We start from the raw sequence: 19,544 nt of genomic DNA, 5'->3' as shown, positions 1-19,544 counted from the left end.
AAAATTACAGGAGAAAAAAAAAAAAATAACCTCTCTCGAAGGAAAAAAAAAAAAAAAAAACAGCGAGTTACCCTATTGTTACTGCAGCACTGATCAATATTCTCTGTAATTTGCACTATGCGATCAAACTTAAAAGTAAAAATCAGATGCAAAAGCTATACTCTGTTAACAAAAAGCCCTCTACTTCTCTGATAGAAAAACTAAGCGCATGAAACTCAAGTAATAGACCCAACTTCCTTCTGAATTCCTCTCAGGGTTCCCCCTCAGTACTTCTAACACTACAGTCCTACAAACTCAGTTTCACAATCCTCTCAGAGGAAGAAAAGGCACTTTTAGACTTCTTAGACTTTAATTTCTAGCATGAAGACTGGATGGAAAGATAGAATGAAATCACTCAAGGCAGAAGAACGTACTTGCAAGCTCTATCGTCGACTGGTTAAACTAAAGAAACAAGAGAAAGCAAGCAGCCATTAAGCTATTAACAGTTTACAGATTCAGATTGTGAAGCAATTCCTGGAATAAGCAATTGAGAGGAAACACAAAGTCATACAAATTACACAAAAAGTACAATATTTGATTTGGTAACATACTATCACTTTGCAAATCTGAAAAAAAGACATCAAAACTCACACATAATCCATTTAAATACACATCATATAAACATAGAATGGCCTGGGTTGAAAAGGACCACAATGATCATCCAGTTTCAACCCCCCTGCTATGTGCAGGGTCACCAACCAACAGACCAGGCTGCCCAGAGCCACATCCAGCCTGGCTTGAATGCCTCCAGGGATGGGGCATCCACAGCCTCCTTGGGCAACCTGTTCCAGTGTGTCACCACCCTCTGTGTAAAAAACTTCTTCCTAATATCTAACTTAAACCTCCCCTATCTCAGTTTAAAACCATCCCCCCTAGTCCTATCACTATGCACACTTGTAAACAGCTGTTCCCCCTCCTGTTTATACGCTCTCTTTGGAATACAACTTGAACACTTGAAAATCTTGTCCTCCAACTGGTACAACTGGCTCCCTGCAAACTCGGTCAGAGCATAAACCAACCTCAGCTCTACTTCAAAACAAACAAAAGAAACATCTAAACACCCACACTAAACAAAAATTGAAAAAACATGCCTTTGTGCTCAAGTAGTACAACAAACGTATGGAATTCTAGGATTTGTGTAAGAAAAAAGAAGAAATAGATGAACGTCAAGACCATATACTTACGACGAGGTCAGATACAAAAGAACCAGATCTCATTTCCTGAGGAATGCAATTAAGTTGTGGAATTCTTTACCACAGCAGAATAACTTTAGTTAAGAGAACTATAAACAAAATGGAATTAATGATTTTATTTATATATAAATACAAGTACATATACATACGCATACACACATATATGTGTGCACACGTGTGTGTGTAATACTTCAAATATTCACAGGTATTTTTTCAAATAAGTTAAAAACATTTGTGGCAAATATAAAATGGGTGACAGATTCAGTAGTGGTTTCCACTTGAGGTTGTGAAGCTGATGACAAACTGCATTTGTCAGTTGCAGAAGATACAGTATCCTGGAGTTTCCATAGGGAAAAAATAAACACTAAAAAGTAGAAACAAAACCCAGAAGATTTACTGTACAAGGAGCTCTTAACAACCATTATACATTACAAAGCAGTCCTGAAGGCTGAGACTTTGTGTACTGGTATGAATAAACTTCTTTAAAACAAATTTCATAAGATCTGAGACGATTTTCAGAGAGAAAAGTCACAAAGAATCTGTGGTATGCTACAGAAATGTACTATTTACATAGCATAAAAAAGACAAGCCTGTTCTTTCCAGAATGCCCTATGGACTGTGAATGACCTTTTCTTCTAATAAAAAAGTCTTTTGTTCAAATTAAAACAAAATTTTCAAGTTATGGGGCATGCAAAAGTAAAAAGTTATATTCCAGCTAAATGAAATATATATTTTGCCACTAAATTCTGACTCTAAATTTCCAACAGACTTCTATTTTGCAAGGTAAAAAAGACATAACAGGCTAACAACATCACTATTCCAAAACTACGGGGAATATCACACAAGAGCAGTGGCTCAAAGGCAGAGCTACTCGTTCATCAAAAGTTTATGCGGTTTCAGAGGACAACTAAACAAGCTAACACTAAAACCACAACATTTATTACAGAAGTCCACGGGGCTCTTCTTTCTATTACTGATTGTCTTTGCTAAGTAGTCAATAAAGAAAACACAGAGAAGCCATTAACTGTGTATAGCCAGTAATAAAACCCCAACGTTTGTGCCCCACAGAATACCCAAGCAAAACTAATTGCCTTTTGTATTTTGCAAATATAACGTCACTCAGAGGCCAACATACAGAAATATTAATAAAATCAACACTCAAACTCCCTTTGTTACCTTAACAGACTTGCATTTCACTTATTTGTAATAACTCGTAATCACTGCACCCAAAATTTAGCTGTACTGTATTTGCTACTCTTATAATAGGAGCAGCATACTTAACTAAGGATACCCAGCCTTTCATATACTGTGTTCATTTGCTAAGGACTCCTAAGTTGTCTTTCACCTGACTGAACACTCATTTACATTCTAGAAATAGGCTTCTTTCTTTTCTGCTTTACAACTGTTAAAAACTTTGGAAGATGTGACACAGGACCTTAAAGCAATGTTGACATTCAGCATCGGACTTCAAAAAAACCCCAAATAAAAAACAGGAATGCATTAAAAAGTAACCAATTATTTTTGAACTTGTTTGCTCATGAACACACAAGCATCATTCGAGTCTCTCCATTTATCTGTAGCGTTGTATGAACGCCTAATTCCTTTCACCATCTCAAAATGAGGCATTAATGAGAGAAAACGTTCTGAAAAATGTCCAGCCTTCACCTCAGTGGCACAACAACATAATGAATAAAAATAAACACCACCTTTCTTTGAAGCAACAGCACACGTGGTCCTTCTGATATGCCAAAATTATTTTGTTTGTTGGCTGCGATTCCAACAAACCACCAAACAGAATTACCTTGTGCCTGGATGGCTAAATCTAACACCTCAGTCTTACACATCAACCATTCTGAAACCACCGGACATCATGTAGTTGAACGTAGAAGCATTATGAAAAACTCATCCCATTATGAACTACTGTAATTATTTTCCTTAAGGTAAACTCATTAACTTGCATTCTCAACTCAACCAAACGCTAAGAGAAAGGGGAGGCGGGGAGAAAAGACCACTAGTTTTAAATAAGAAAGGACAACTCACTAAAAATCATCTCTGAAAGCGCAAAGGCAAAAATGAGAAACAGTATTTCACCTAAATCCACAAATGCAGCTCAGAAAATAACTTGGGATACCATAAGGAGAAGCTAAGAACAAGCACACATGCAACAGAGTGATACGCACGATGGAGATAATGACTGCCCTGGAGCCAGAAAAGACCTTTCCAGAGCTCTTGCAAGTGACTGTGATATTAAGAGAGAACTTGTGGATCAGCCTGGAAAGTAAAACCCTGCCTTCTAAAAATCATAGGATCAAAACCAAACAAACAATAAAAATGGCCATTTCCCAGATTTCCTCATAGACTGCAGATTTAGTGATAACCAGGCTGTTTTCACTTTACAGAATTTTCTAATCAAAGCTTCCATACAAAATCTATTTAAGTTTCATAGACAAGAAATATGATTAGCCATATACAGCTCTACAGCATGCAATGGTTCAAAGGAAACCATCAGGTAAAAGGCTTGCATAGTGCCCTTAACAAGGTGAAGCTTTTCCTTGCTGCTTGTTAATAATTCTCACTGGTATTGTTAAGAAAGAGTTTGCTTATTAATGAAATAGTTTCTTTTAAATGACCCCATACCTAATCTATTTGGTCTTTTTCTGACAAAACAACTTGCACTATGAATACCTTTCCACTCTTAATAATGCAAATTACAAGAAGGTGACTACAGCGACTGAAATACTCCAACAGCTTCCAACAGACCAGATGTCATAGTACTGAACCATTAAAACTGTAATAGCGATAAACTACATAATGATCACACACACACACACACACACACATATATATATATATATATATATAAAAAACACCTGCAGTCTCATAAGGAGTCTGTCAAACTCTTTCATGGCACTGGATATCTCAAGCACAGAGCAGGAGGAGAATGGCATGGAAGCAGCCCTAGGGGAAAAGGATTTAAGGATATCAGTGGATGAAACACTCAACAAGAGCTGGCAGTGTGCACTTGCAGCCCAGAAGGCCAACTATATACTGGGTTTGCATTAAGAGAAGTGTGACCAGCAGGTCAAGGAAGGCGATTGTGCCCCTCTACTCTGCTCTCATGAGACCCCACGTGGAGTACTGCATCCAGATTTGGGCTCCCCACACAAGAAGGACATGGAGCTGTTGGAACAGGTCCAGAGGAGGGCCATGAAGATGATCAGAGGGCTGGAGCACCTCACCTATGAGGACAGGCTGAGAGAGCTGGGGCTGTTCAGTCCGGTGAAGAGAATGCTCCAAGAGGGACCTTATAGGAGCCTTCCAGTACCTGAAGGGGGCCTACAGGAAAGCTGGCGAGGGACTTTTTTTTTTTTTTTTTTTTTTTTTTTTTAAGGGCATGGAGCAAGAGGATGAGGGAAAAAGGATTTAAACAGGAAGAGGGTAGATTTAGACTAGATACTAGGAAGAAAGTCTTTACTGTGAGGGTGGTGAGACACTGGAACAGGTTGTCTAGTGAAGTTGTGAATGTCTTTCCCAATCTACAAGCATTCAAGGCCAGGCTGGATGGAGCTCTGAGCAACCTGGTCTAGAGGGAGGTGTCCCTGCCTATAGCTGCGGGTTGAAACTACATGATCTTAAAGGTCCCTTCCAACCCAAACCATTCTATAATTCTATGATAATATACCCTTAATTTCACATAGGAAACCAAGGAAGTACAGAAGACGAGTCTATGTAAATGCTTGTTGCTGGTACAAAGTACCCAAGCAGTGAAGCTACATTGCACAACTGTAGCAACACAGGTAAGTTCAATTTCCTTGATACTAACAGCAAGAATTTATTGTTTATAAAAAATATCCACAGCAAAAACTTACTACTGCTGCAAGACTACGAGATACTTCCAGGGATACAAAGCAGAGCACAAAAGTCAATCATGAGCGACTCCAGAAAGGTTTTGGAAAGCCTTAGCTTTGCTGTAAAACATGCCATCCCTGTTACAAGGAGTTGCCTTAAATCAGAAAGTACAAAGACGAGATTATGTATTTTGGCAGTGAGATACTTCTGTAATGCTTATAGTTCATTTTTATGGTCTGTGTCAAAACCATGACAAACGATGCTTGATGTCTTAACTAGAGCTGGTAAAACTCACGTAACTTCCAATATTACTTGGCAAACATTCCATCACACTGTTTATTATGGAGTCCCTAAACTAGAGGAAGCAACCTGATAGTGTCCATATTATCTGGTAACACAATACAAGAAAAAACGTTACTTAACAAATCTGGCAGTGACGAATAGAAGCTAATCTCCCTTCATTGAAGCGTGATAACCCAACACTCAGTCAACAAAAAAAGGTAAACAGAAAAACAAAGCAGGAGAGCATTACATTTCAAGCCAGAGAAGGAGCAGATGACTATGAAGTATGTCATCCAGGAATTGAGAACCAGCCTTCTAAGAATACTGATTTACATAAAGAATAAAACAAACCATCTGTGCTTCTGAGATAGAAATCATCTTACAGAGCTCCCTACTTCAGTTGCTGTCTTTACTAGCAATACTAATTACAATCTTAATCAACCACATAAGCTTTATTAAAATAAAATCAGAAAATAATAAGCATCAATGCCTTCTGAAATTCATATCACATATAATTACAACTTCTATTCTGGAGGCAGCTTCTCTCACACAAAGAATTTCTCATGTTTTCAATGTTTACAATGACATAAACTTAAGAATGAAACAATCGTTGCTATTTTCTCCTCAGAGGAAACTGGATTCTTCAGGGGCAATGCTGAAAACCAATAAATTATAGAACCATTAAAAAACCTCGTATCCAATTGCATCTTGCAGATTTTTGTTTCTCCTCACATATGCAGTGCTTCATAATTCAGTTGTACAATAGCTTGGTCCCTTTGGATAGCTGAGTTCATGAGCTGGCCTCTTTACAGTGAGGAGACAAGAGAAGTGGGATGATAAGAAAGACAAGCATACCTTGACTCACCTACACTTTTCAAATAAAATTTCATATTAACAGCACTTGTGGAAGCAGTGTGGCAATAAGGCCTAGGAAAAGGAGAAATCTGAAGGCACTCTTCTTACCTAGTCCTAAATGTTTACACATTTACCATGGTTTGTTTTAAATCACTTTTGCAAAAGCTTCTCATGCTTACACCTAGAAATCACTTGACATCTCTCCCTTTCCATTTTCAGTTTATTAAGCAATTTTAAGTAATTAAAAAAAAAAATACTAAAAAATTAATACCTAGGTTTTTTGCTACAGTAAGCGTACACTTAAATCAGTAACACTGTTTATTGTCTGTTACAGAGAGAAAGTTGTTAGGACTCTGAAAGCATTAAAGTCCAAAAGCAAAAGCAGTTTTAACTTCCAGAGGTGATGATCACCAGAAGCACATATCAGCTTCCACCAGAGCTAAGGGTGTCAACCATTTTTTAAATATCAGGCCTTTTAAAGAGCAAATTTTGTTCTGTACAATCTTGATCAGAAAAGCTCGCAGGCACCAAGCAAGAGAAGTAAACTGGTCACGGAATCAAAAATGGAGGAAGGAAACAATTTATTTTCAATGGAGAGCCAAAAATGATGCACCAAGGGACTCAGGGATTCTCTCCTAGCCCGATCCTCCTAGCAGGAGCAGCTGCTCCCTACCAACTTTCCAAGTCACATCAGTTGTACAGCGGAGTGGTATTTCCAAAGGGACAAACGCACCCTGTAGGAAATACTGCTCCCTGCAGGTAAATGCACAGAGGGAACTGTCCTGCTATGAACACCCACAGCAGCACAGACAGCCCTGTTTCCAAAGAGCAACACTCAGAAAGGAAAAAAGTAGAAGATTTCAGTAGGATAGGCTAAGCCTTGCTGATCAGAGCACAACCAGCCCCTTTCATGACATTCCTTTCATCCTTTTTCCCATTCCTCCCCTCTTCTTTCCTCCACTCCCATCCTTTTCTCAATTTTTTTTCTCAATTATTTTTTCATTCCAGCACTTGTTCATGTATCATGCTGACATTTTCACAGGTCTTGAGATGTCAGTGTATCTTCCTTTATCTTATTCTCATCATACTTCTAGCAACAAGTGTCTGCTCTGTGTAGTCTACAGACAGGGACTGAATGCACAGCAGTAAGGACTGAGCCAAGCCCACACGGGATGCCTGTGACAGGAACAGGAATTAAGATGGTCTCTTCAGTAACTCAGGCTAATATCACAATTGCAAGACCATTCCTTTTAACCCCCCAGAAATACAGAGCTAGTAAACAGCACTCAAGCTTCTCCTACATGCATCACTACATCGCAGCATTACAATGGAAGGGCCACAAGTAAGATGCAGCTGAAAAAAGGAACAGCTGGCTCTCTGTTTGCAATTCTGTAATTAGAAAGCTTTTCCCAAAAGAAGTATTTTACCTGAAATGGATATTTCTTTCTAATTTCAAGTGATGAAATCAATGGTTCCGCTATGGAATGCACCTAGTTATCAAGCAATTGAGTTTATAAGCAGTATCAGCTCATTTAAAACAGTAGAAAAGTATCTTTAATACTTTATATGGTGTGCCACTACATTGTTTTAAAGAAAATCAAGATAAAGTCTCAAGTTATATGTACTCATCGATTACATCAGCTAAAACAAAATCAAGTTCTCTGGAGTTTTTGTCTGTGCTGATTTCTATGATATTTCTACACAACTCCTGGCAGGTGTTACAATTCTCTAGTACAATTAACAAAAAGCTGCTCTTTGAAGAAAATAACAGTTTTCTGAGGGCAAGACTCAATCAGTATTATTTACCCCTCCTAAAATCCTTCAGTATTTTTGGACTTTAGGATAGATACTTGGCATCCCACAGCACACAAAAGTCCGACCCTGAGGTGGAATCTTATGGGTTTGTTCAGCCAAAAGTACTTGGGATTAGTTTTTCAAAGGTACATTTGATTATTTGCTTCAAGTGCAGAAAATGTTCTGTTACCCGTATTCAATTTGTAATCCAAGCCAATAAGGCTAGATTTATAGGGGAAAGACTGATTTGTCTGTCTACCCCAGATGTCTGCTCTCAGATGACATATTATTTTCCTAAGGGAGGATTATCAGGTAAAGAGACTAGAAAAGGAATCAGAAAAGGAAAAAAATGCATGGCAATACTAGTGAAAGTGGCAGGGAAGGGATAAAGAAAAAAGAAAAAAAAGAGACGGAGAATCACTCCCTCCTTTATCATAGACATGCACTATTCCAAAAACCAGGACAGGAAGCCAGCTTCTGTGTGAGGAATCCAACACACACTGTTTATTTTTGGTTTTGCTGCAGTCTGAAAAATAACATTGCCCAACACTTACAAAACCTAAGAGCAAAAGCTAAAATTCAGAAAACATGCCTACCCTGGCAAAGTTCAGACACACACTCTTCACTGGTGGAGGTCTTCTGTAAGTAACAGTGTGACCACAAGCTGGTACCGGCATACTTTTGCTATATCTGATCACATGCAAAGTTTACTTAGCTTTCACTACTAGTCCAAACAGACAATTCTCAGTTCAGCCCAAAATGTCTTAAGGCAACTATCTTTTATTTAAAACTTCTTTCACAATTCAAAAGTGATTGCTTTGTTTACAAGTAAAGGTTAGGCTTTCATTTCATTAGTCAAAGCATTTATTCCCTGCAGTCCTGATGTGCTTACAAACAGGATTCATATCTAGCAATGAAAAAGGCTCAAGTCTGCTGAGAATTTAGAGATCACCAAAAATAATGACGTGCCCAAAAAAATGGGTTTACTTTAGCCTTGGCAATCAACATCATCCAGAAACTGTTTCTATACTGTGGTTAGTCTATTCATTATGGCCAGCCACAGGATACTAATTTGCTATGTTGTTCGAACGTTTCGTTGCCTTTTTTAATGTAGACCTCTATTTGCTTTTTCCTCTCTCCCTAGTGTCCCATCTTCATTCTCATTCATTTCACAAACAGTTCCACAAGGAAACCACAAGCACTGCCACAGCCATAGCCTCAGCATAACCCCTATGAACCTGCTTTTTCTACCTCACAAACTTTGGAAACTAAGCATCTCAACTATCAAGGCACGGACCATTTCCAATCCCCAAATTAAAAGCCCCTCAGGAATATTCCCAAATGTATTTATAAATATATTCTCCTTCTAAGTTAAGAGTTAGTTTGGAACTTGACTGTAAGCCAGGTATGTAAATCAAGTACCTCTTGGGGGAGACTAAAACATTCATATAATGAGTGAAAGAATTACCCACATGGATAAAAGCTATCACTGCCACCAAGACACTCCCCTCTTCATACACTGTCACTCTAAATGCAAATCTCCAATAATACAACTAAAGCCTTCTAGGTGAATATTCTACTCCGATTCATGTGCTTTATTAATATCACCAGCCATAAATCCAACACGTAATTTAGGTTTTGAATTAAGTGTATTTATCTAGCGTTACCTCTTTAAAAATAACTAGAAATAAAAAATTTAAAAAACAGTTTACTGCTCAACTTACAGAGCATTACAAAAAAAAAACTCTCTGGTGACAACAAGATGAAAGATCACTTATGTATTTCAGAAACAAATAACTCCATCTCACAGTCCTGGCTAGCCTGTGGCATTTGCTTATCTCCCCCTCCAAAAGATAATGCATCTTCCCCTGCTTAACAGATATCCTTGCTCAAACCACTCTGGTTATATTCAGCCTCCAAGTTCCTTTTGGATCTTTCACAAGAGCCATGAGCCTTCCTCAATCTTCTTTGTGCCCTCAAGCTTGCCTGCTGCTACATAAGCAATTCTGAGAAAGTTACTGTTAGAGTTATCCACTTCTGTTACTGGGAATAATTATAAACAAGCTACATGTGAATCCAGAGATTAATGGAAACTTCTCTCAACTCTCAGGTCCAGCTAAGACCCAACTGTCATCTCCAAACTCTCAACACATACAGAATAGTAGATAATGGCAGGACAAGGGGAAATAGTTTTAAGTTGAAGGAGGGAGGAAGGGAAGATTTAGGTTGGATGTCAGGGGGAAGTTCTTCACAGAGAGAGTGGTGAGGTGCTGGCACAGGCTGCCCAGAGAGGTTGTGGATGCCCCGTCCCTGGAGGTGTTCAAGGCCAGGTAGGATGGGGCCCTGGGCAGCCTGGTCTAGTATTAAATGGGAAGGTTGGTGGCCCTGCGTGTGGCAGGGGAGTTGGAGCTTCATGATCCTTGGGGTCCCTTCCAATCCAAGCCATTCTATGATTCTCTGACTCGGCTGATTTTTAGCCATTTATTAGAAACTGTAAGGAAGCAACAACATTCTAACATTAGCAAAACATTATCTGTAGTATCCCAGACAAAATCCACCCAACATTTATCATTTACCACTACACACAAAGTACATCGGTTATTGGTGTGATAGCAGATCACAAACCCACTGCAGCAAAACAAGCTCCAGATTTTCTGAAGTTGCCACCATCAGAGAATGGAAGCATTTTCAGGAAGGTTCAACCACCACTGCTGTTTGGAGAAAGTTTCAAAACCAAATCTTCACAGGACTTTTCTTTTTGTGAGCAACACAGCACAGCCTCGTGTCACATTCCTCGTCCGTGGAACACAGTGGGCCCCACAGTACTACCCCTCACCTTCAAATCGATAGCTTCCTCACACTTCCTACAACAATTATTTGCTTATTACCTTTCCCATGTCCATGCCTTCCACAGGCTTACTGAGTTGGACGTTCCGTTGCAATTCTGAGAGAAGCAAGTCTTGCAGAGCCCCACAGCAATAACCAGTAAGAAGGAAAAGCGCAATTCTAGACATGTACAGAGAAGTGTTCCTGCTCAGCTGGCTAAGCCAGAAGTGATACCTCTTTGTTGCTTGCTGTGGAGAGTCAAGGAGCGACATTTTTCAGCCATTCTAAAACAAGCACAAGATTCCTGAACATAATATGCATATTTAAGCAATAGACTGCAGAGTTCTTATCAAACTTTTTCTTGAAAAAACAGTAGAGTTGACATCCTGACTGCTTGCCTGTGTAACTTCCACAACAGCATCGTTCTTCTACACCTTTTCAATTCTGTCTGGATAAACTTAACACTTCTCTGCCCAGGGTTTACATTCATCTGTGAAGATCATCTGAAATTGGTAAGACTGAAAACAGGAGAAGTTTTGTTCTTAACCAGTTTTCATCTTCGAATGCCTGGATCAGTCAGTCCGGCCCTCCTTTTAAGAGCTGCTTAACATTCAGTTTGGTTTTGTTTCTGGCTATTGCTTGTATTTTTAGTAGTTATAAAGGAAAGAGGATGTTCTTCCAGGAAATCCTCAGTTTCATGTCACAGTTTTGTAAACTTTGATTGGAATAGCACTCTCAACCTTTTATGTAATTAGTATTTTTCAGTTTGGAAGTTGTTGTTCTAGAGAAACTCTCTCAAGTGAAAAATCAACACACCATTTCTTGCACCTTTAATTGCAATGGATCCATAACATGGCAAGTCCCTCGATACAGAAGGCCCAGCAATACAAGTTCAATGAGAAAGGTTTCCTACACCTTTGTTTTAATACGAGCTTATAAGGAATGCTTGAGCAAAATCTTAAACAGAGTTACGTATAAATAATATTAATACATGTAAAAATATTTTGCCTAACACTAAAATACACCAAAGTTTTTCTTTCAAGATGTATTGTGTACATATATTTTGACTATATAAAGCCACTACTGGCTACTGCAGTGGGACTTAGTATTCCCCATCACAGACAGGCATAGGATATAATCAAATATCCAAAATACAAAGACACTTCCTTTGTTTAAGAAAGGGAAAAACATTATGACGATCATTAAAAAGGAATCAGCAACGAGCTAACAGGATGGTCATTAAATACCTTGCCACACTCTATCAGATCCTAAGCTGTCTTGGAAATATCTCTTTATCTAATATTAAAGCATACGTGGAAATATGATAGATTTCATAAAATTGTAAGTGGAGGGAAACATTAAAAAAAATCATTATTTTTTGCTATACTTTAGTTAGAATATTTAGAAAACCGACTGCACATGGATGCATACAAAATCTAAAAGATTAAGTTAGGATTTTGAGACACTCATCCCCCCAGTTTTTACATTTTCTATGAAAAGAAATCATAGGGATTTTAATTCAGTTGCCAATGGCCTACTTCAAATAAGATTGCTATGTAACAGAATATACTACAGCATTACATAACTACATGAAATTGTAACCACGTAGAAGTTACTGCAAAAATAGCATATTTCCTCAAATGCGTACTCCAAGTAGCAACCAAGCTCAAAATGAAATTTGCACAACTGCTTTGAATAAACTGCACATAAATCACAAATCTTTGCTCTTAAAATTGATTTTGAGAACCCCCCATGACTGCCTTAGGAAGACCTTCAATTTAGATTACTGATGTAACAACTTTTTTCTTTCCTTCCAGCTACAAGAAAACCCAAATTTCAAACCCACGTGACCAAAGTGTGTATGCACAATTCTCTCAAATGCCTACATACAGGTGTTTGCAAACCCTTGTAAATGAGAGAACGCAATGCACAATGGCTGAGGCAGCTCTTTATACAAGAGCATTCTTGTTTGAGAAGCTGCTTTACACAAGACTCTGGTAAACAGTAATTTCAACAGTCAATATGGTTTGAAATATTTTGCCTGCATATAATTGTAAAACTAAAAACAAATGTGTTTTTTCCATGCGAATAGTTACCCCAGGGAGTATCTGTTAAGGCAGTGCATTCTTATGGCTTCACTGAGGCTTCATCTGGCACACCAGCACACCACCTCCCCTACACACACTTAGAGAGGCCTGTGCTCCAATAAAATATAGATACACAAATCAAACAAGGATAAAAAGTAACGGTGATCCCTAAATTGTTTCTTCTCAAAGTCTTACAACGATTATGATGCACGTCTATTGGCCAAGCAGTCTCACCAAAACAGGGGAAGCTGATTTGGCAACATTATGACACACAAGTAAATTCTGGGCTGTCAGATGATAACATACACGCTGAATTAAATTTTTTTGATGTTGTAAAACATTGATCAGGGTGATAGGAGCTATATCTCTACTTGTATTTACTTTGTTAAATATAAAAATCAAAGATGAACTAATTCATCTCATTCACTTGAACCATACCAGTGAGGCAATTAGACATTGTCAAAAGATTTTTCCACACAGCCATAAATTACTAAACTCAGTTACAAACAAGAAGGTACTTCCAAGTGCAGTGCAGTGTCCTTCTATCTATTAGAAGCTGAAAGCTACTGTTTGCTGTTAGAAAAATCTCTTTTTTTCCAAGTTAAATGTCTAACTACTTAAAAAGAAAGTGCCAAAAAAAAACTTAATCATGCATTCATTTTCATAACCTTTCTCTCACTAAACAGAACATCCTAAATTACAGAACCATTTTCCTGCACAGCTATAAAAGAAAGTAGAATATCTAGAGAAGCTTGTCTCCCTTGAAACAGTTCCCTTTTTAAAGGGCTATGCCTCAGAACTTCTTTTTCTCCAAATAGATAAAATGAGTTTATAATACTCAATTTCTCTTCATTTTTCCTTATTGCCAGAGGAAGGCTATCAGGTATTCACATCAATACTCAACACTTCAGTTAATTAATTGGTTTCCTTGCTGTAAAATGAAGGTTAAAGCAAAAGAGAAGAGGAACATATTTCCAACAGGTGGCCTAAGATTTAGGCTTGGCATCTGACTCCTGATTCACTTACAGTACAGATAGACTCATTAAGCTGTCCCAAGTTAACTGCTAAAACACTGTGCAAAGCAGATTCCTGCTATGTAAATTACAAACTGTGCTCCAGGTTAGTAAACTGCAGTAAAAACAGATAGGAGCACACCTGTAATTTAGTGTTTACATTGTAGTGTTCTGAAAGACCAAGACGACAAAGCTTCTTTAATAAAAAAGATAACTTTTAGCACAGTGGAAATCCAGTGGAAAGTCCCTAAAAACATTTCAGATAATGCAATGAAAGGCTGTTATTTAAGTACTGACTTCCTCCAGTTAATTCACTGCCAGCTACATGGACTGACAAATATTTTAAATGAAAATTAAGGAACACAGAGTAATCATAGAGTCACAGAACCCTTAGATTTGGAAGGGACCTCTGAAGGCCATCTAGTCCAAATCCCCTTCAGTGAACAGGGACAGCACAGCTACACCAAGTTGCCCTGGGCCTGATCCAGACTCACCTTGATAGTCTCCAGGGACGAGGCATCCACCACAGCTCTGGACAACTTGTTCCAGTGCCTCACCGTCCTCACTGTAAAAGTTTTTCTTTACAGCCAACCTAAGTTCATTCTCTTTGAGTTTGAAGCCATTTCCCCTTGTTCTATCACCATACATCCTGCTAAAGACCCTGTCCATTTCTTTCCTGTAGCTTCCCTTCAGACACTGAAAGGCCGCTCTCAGGTCCCTGTGGAGCCTTCTCTTCTTTGGGCTGAATAGCCCCAGCTCTCTCGGACTGTTCTTCTAGGAGAGGATCCATTCTGTGGATCATTTTTGTGGCCCTCCTCTGGACACAGTCCAGCAGGTCCATGTCTCTCCTGTACTGAGGACTTCACATCTAGATGCAGTACTCCAGGTGAGGTCTCACAGTGCAGAGCAGAGGGGCAGGATCACCTCCCTTGCCCTGCTGGCCACACTTTTGATACAACCTGGGATATAGTTGGCTTTCTGGGCTGCCAGGGCACATTGCTGGCTCATGTCCAGCCTCCCATCCACCACTACGCTCAGGTCAAGGGGGAATGGTTTTAAACTGAGACAGGGAAGGCTCAGGTTAGATATTAGGAAGAAGTTTTTCACTCAGAGGGTGGTGATGCACTGGAACAGGTTGCCCAAGGAAGTTGTGGATGCCCCATCCCTGGAGGCATTCAAGGCCAGGCTGGATGTGGCTCTGGGCAGCCTGGTCTGGTGGTTGGTGACCCTGCACGTAGCATGGGGTTGAAATGAGATGATCATTGTGGTCCTTTTCAACCCAGGCCATTCTGTGATTCTATGATGATTCTATAATTCTAAACTACCCATCATTTGCAGGAGTTCATGATACACAGGAGTGGCTGAGGTGAATTAGATATGCTTCAGCCAGCAAAACTACATTAAACAGGCTCACATTTGAACTTCCTTTGCACAGGTGGTTGGAACAGATGACCCCTGGGAAACCTTCTTAATCCAGGTTATCCTATGATCCCATGAAAGTTAGACCAAGTCAGAATAAGCCTATAATACACTTTACTACATGTATTTTTTTTTATTTTAATCTGATACTTGCCTTTTGATTTACAAAACTTATTTTTAAAGGAGCTGATTTTGTGAAGATGGAACTAGATTTTAATCAAAAGTTTCCATACAGAAAAGTTACTGCTAACAACAAATGCCAGCTGAACCAAAATTATCACAAGTGGGAGAACACTAAAGAGATGCAGATGAAAAGAAGGGAGCACAGCTCTGCCACCCAAGAAAGGCAATAGGAGAGGTATGTTTTTAAGATGACACAGTGACCTATAGTGAAACTAGAGCAACAACACAATAACAAGGCACCTTTCATAACCTATATGCCTTTTCTGACACAGATACTTGGACCCTTTTCCTTTCGCCCTGAATCCTTTTTTAACTAATCATCCAGCCTTATTTTTATTGTTATTGGTAAGACCACCTGGACATCCATAACACCAATTCACCTTAAAAAGCAAGGCTGCTTAGCATTCAGTTCCTTTTATGTCGCTAACATTTCTAAACCTGTCTTTATGTACAGGCTGGAGCACCAGCACATAAGAAAAACTGATGTCATCTGCATTCCACCAAGGGTGGAGGTAAACAAACACTTTCTTAAATCGAGTTCCCAAGAAATCCACATTTCATAAAACCAAAACATCCTGTTTCTATAAACAGAATTGTCAAGCAATAACGTTCTAGAAGAGATGCTCAAAAAGGAATTTTAAATTTAATTAAATAACTTCCACTGTATTTAAGGTGCTTTTAGCAGTAGAAAAAATCCCTCAGTTTTATGTCCCTAATAACAGAATCAGAGAATCACCAAGGTTGGAAAAGACCCACGAGATCACCCAGTCCAACCATCCACCTTCTCACTAAACCATGTCCTTGAACTCACTAAACTCAACAGTCCTTGAACACCTCCAGGGTCGGTGACTCCACCACCTCCCTGGGCAGCCCATTCCAGTGCCTGACCACACTTTCAGAGAAGAAGTATTTCCTAATGTCCAGCCTAAATCTCCCCTGGTGCAGCTTAAAGCCATTCCCTCTAGTCCTATCACCAGTTACATGAGAGAAGAGGACAAACCCCAGTTAACTACAACCTCCCTTCAGGCAGTTATAGAGAGCAATAAGGTCCCCTGAGCCTCCTCTTCTCCAGACTGAAAATAATTGGTATAACAAAACACCAGAAGGATATACAAATGTATGCTGAAGCAAGGAGAATACCTCAAATCACAGCACTCAAAGAAACAAACCGTGGACTACACTTGTTCTAACAGAAATAGTTCTTTGAGTCAGGTGGTCCACCAAATTTTAACCAAGAAATGAAGGGATTTAAGTTCTTGGCACCAACCATGGTCTCATTTATCTTAACAGATGATTTTGAAATAACGGATCATATGGAGTTCAGCAAATCAAATTACACTGTGATTACTAGATGGGTTCATGCACTGTATCAGATATCCATCCTGGAAGTCCTTTGCACCTTAGAATCAGTGGGAGCTTGTGACCATCATCACTCCAAGCTTGGACTGCCATTTTCCAAGCCTGTAATTGCATGCTTCATGCTGTATTTTTCAGTTTTCTTCTGACAGGGTTACATTTGAGTTTGTGTCTAACCTGCTACACAGTCCTCAGATAACTAGAACTTGGCCCGAGAATTACTTACTGTACCATTAACATCTGTCACTGCAAATTTTATCAACAATAATTTTGAATTCCAGGGGAAAAAAAATCTAGAAAACCTTGAATGATGTTGGATTGAGAAGACATACATCTAAAAATTTGTTATTATAAGCTAAATTGCTTTCTTGATGAAATTGTTCAGTTCTTCTCACTGGTGGCAGATGGACACTGCAACCAAAGCTATACGACTGGTGTTCTGGTAGGAACAAATCAGAAAGGTTCTTCTAGTAGACAATATGCTCAGATAAGATTAGTGGTGTTTTTTATATATATATCTAAGTTTGTTTTTTTTTTTCCCCATGCAATAGTTTTAAACCCTTACTTTAAATTAGTGCATGTACCCATCTAGTAGTAGTAGAAAAAGAACAAATGATTGTAAGTTGAAGCTAAAATAAAAAATAGCCTTATTTCTCTTATTTACTTCCAAATAAACTATTAATCATACTATTACCACTAGTGTACTTTAGGATCAACACAGTATACAGAAGCCATACATTTTTGGTCTAGACACAAAGATTCAATCATGGTAATTTATGGCCAGTATTAGGCAGAGGGTCAAATTGTATCAACATAAATGTCTCTTTTAGTATTAAGACGCATCAGTTATTCCATTCTTCAACAAATATGACCCCACTGACCCCAGAATGAGAACAGCAGCAGGTGAAATAAGGCAAAGAATGACAGAAGTGATGAAATATAAATGCAGTATTATATATATATATTTTTTTTTAATTATTATTATTTTTTTTTTTAAAGAAGAAGGCAAAAAAAACTTTACCGGTTTATTGTCCCCTGCTGTTTGCTTCCACAAAAAAGTGCCTGCTGTGGAATTAATTACACTATTTTATGGTAAAGGGAGCACTCATGCTTGCATATCCTTCACTAAATAACTACCAAATAGGAAGCATGAAAGAACTTGAGACATAAGGAAAAATACATTCATCATCCTATCCTCAAACCGTACCTATTTAATGAATCAATGATGTATTTAGACATGACAAAATAAAACTGTATCATGCCGAACAGTAGAGCAGACAAAAACTTATAGTTTTAATGTAACACATTTAATACACACATACACACAGTAAAAGGACTAAGCTTGTGAGCTATCAAAGAATCATAGAACGGCTTGGGTTAGAAGGGCCCTCCAGGACTACCCAGCTCCAACATCCCTGCTACATGCAGGGTTGCCAACCTCTGTATTTAATACTAGAGCAGGCTATCTCTACAGTAAACCCGAGCCTTTTTCAACCCTTGTACTGATGTCAGATTTCTCAGATTTAAATAGCTGGCCTCTCATCACTCCCCTGACTATTCCAAACTTCTACTGATGCAATCACCCAAAGTCTCCAGCAAACATTCACAACACTGCATGTAATATATGCACAAATACGTATACTGTAATTGGTTGGGTTTGGGCTTGTTTGGATTTTCTAGTTAAATCCTATTATGCTGGATAGAAGCACAGGGAAACTTCAAAGATTAATCCAATTCCCCACACACAGAGTCTGACATGCAATGCTTGTGTTTCACCATTCCCATAGCAACAGCATTTTAATCCTTTATTTTAGAGCCTTTCCCTGTAGGAGCTAAACCATACATTCATTCCTATTCTCCTTTAAAGCATACTTGTACAAAAGTCTCTCTTTTTTCAGGCTACCATTGCTTCCCAGACAAACACGACTTACATTTTTGTGATAAACTTGATGTTGGAGGTATCACGTGGCCACCTCTCCCACAGCTTAACATTTAAGTGCATAACTGAAATGCTTCTGTGGGACTACCAATTACTGCAGTTCTTTTACTACCGCACAAAACTGTTCAACACCAAACTGAGCTATAAGATTCCAGAATCCATTTTTAGCCTAGGGCTCTAGGCCAAGAATAATCTTTTCAGTTCTCTAGGAAGCCAAACACACAAAGATACAAAAACTGACAGAGGGAATACAGCGCTTCTTGCCAAAACAGTTATTATTGTAAAACATGTTTTTAAAGATCATACTCTTTTATATTACCTGATTCTTAGCCTAGAGCAAATATATAATGACATCCTTTTACAGACTAAATAGCTCTGAACCACACTACCATCTTTCTGTAACAAATGCTACTATAGAACAACCTCTCCATTCTTACATTGCATTCATATACTTAAAGTCACTCCCAGGACTCAGGATCATAATGAAAGCTTTGAAGTATCAACCTTTACTACAACATCTTCCAGAAGATCTCAAGGAAAATGACTGAGCACCCATTCTTACTTATCTTATGCTGTGTTCACTGAGCTGTAAAAGCAGAAGCCGAGATACCAAAACTGGTTTCTTTTTAGAGTTTTGTTTGTTTCTGCTCCTCATTCTCCCTATCGGTGTAATCATGCAATGTTCTGCATCTTTACAGAACATTGCTTC

The 19,544-nt window shown here is 38.6% G+C and overlaps 1 protein-coding gene across 10 annotated transcripts in view; it reads right to left on the bottom strand.

Annotated features, from left to right (window-relative positions):
* The window catches only part of LRCH1 (leucine rich repeats and calponin homology domain containing 1), a 119,010-nt gene that overhangs the window by 87,611 nt on the left and 11,855 nt on the right, over positions 1-19,544 (bottom strand). The gene's annotated exons all lie outside the window — the stretch shown is intronic.

Source organism: Meleagris gallopavo, chromosome 1, assembly GCF_905368555.1.
Source record: "Meleagris gallopavo chromosome 1, MGAL_WU_HG_1.1, whole genome shotgun sequence".
Lineage (NCBI taxonomy): Eukaryota > Metazoa > Chordata > Aves > Galliformes > Phasianidae > Meleagris > Meleagris gallopavo.
This window is presented reverse-complemented; position numbering and strand designations above follow the sequence as displayed.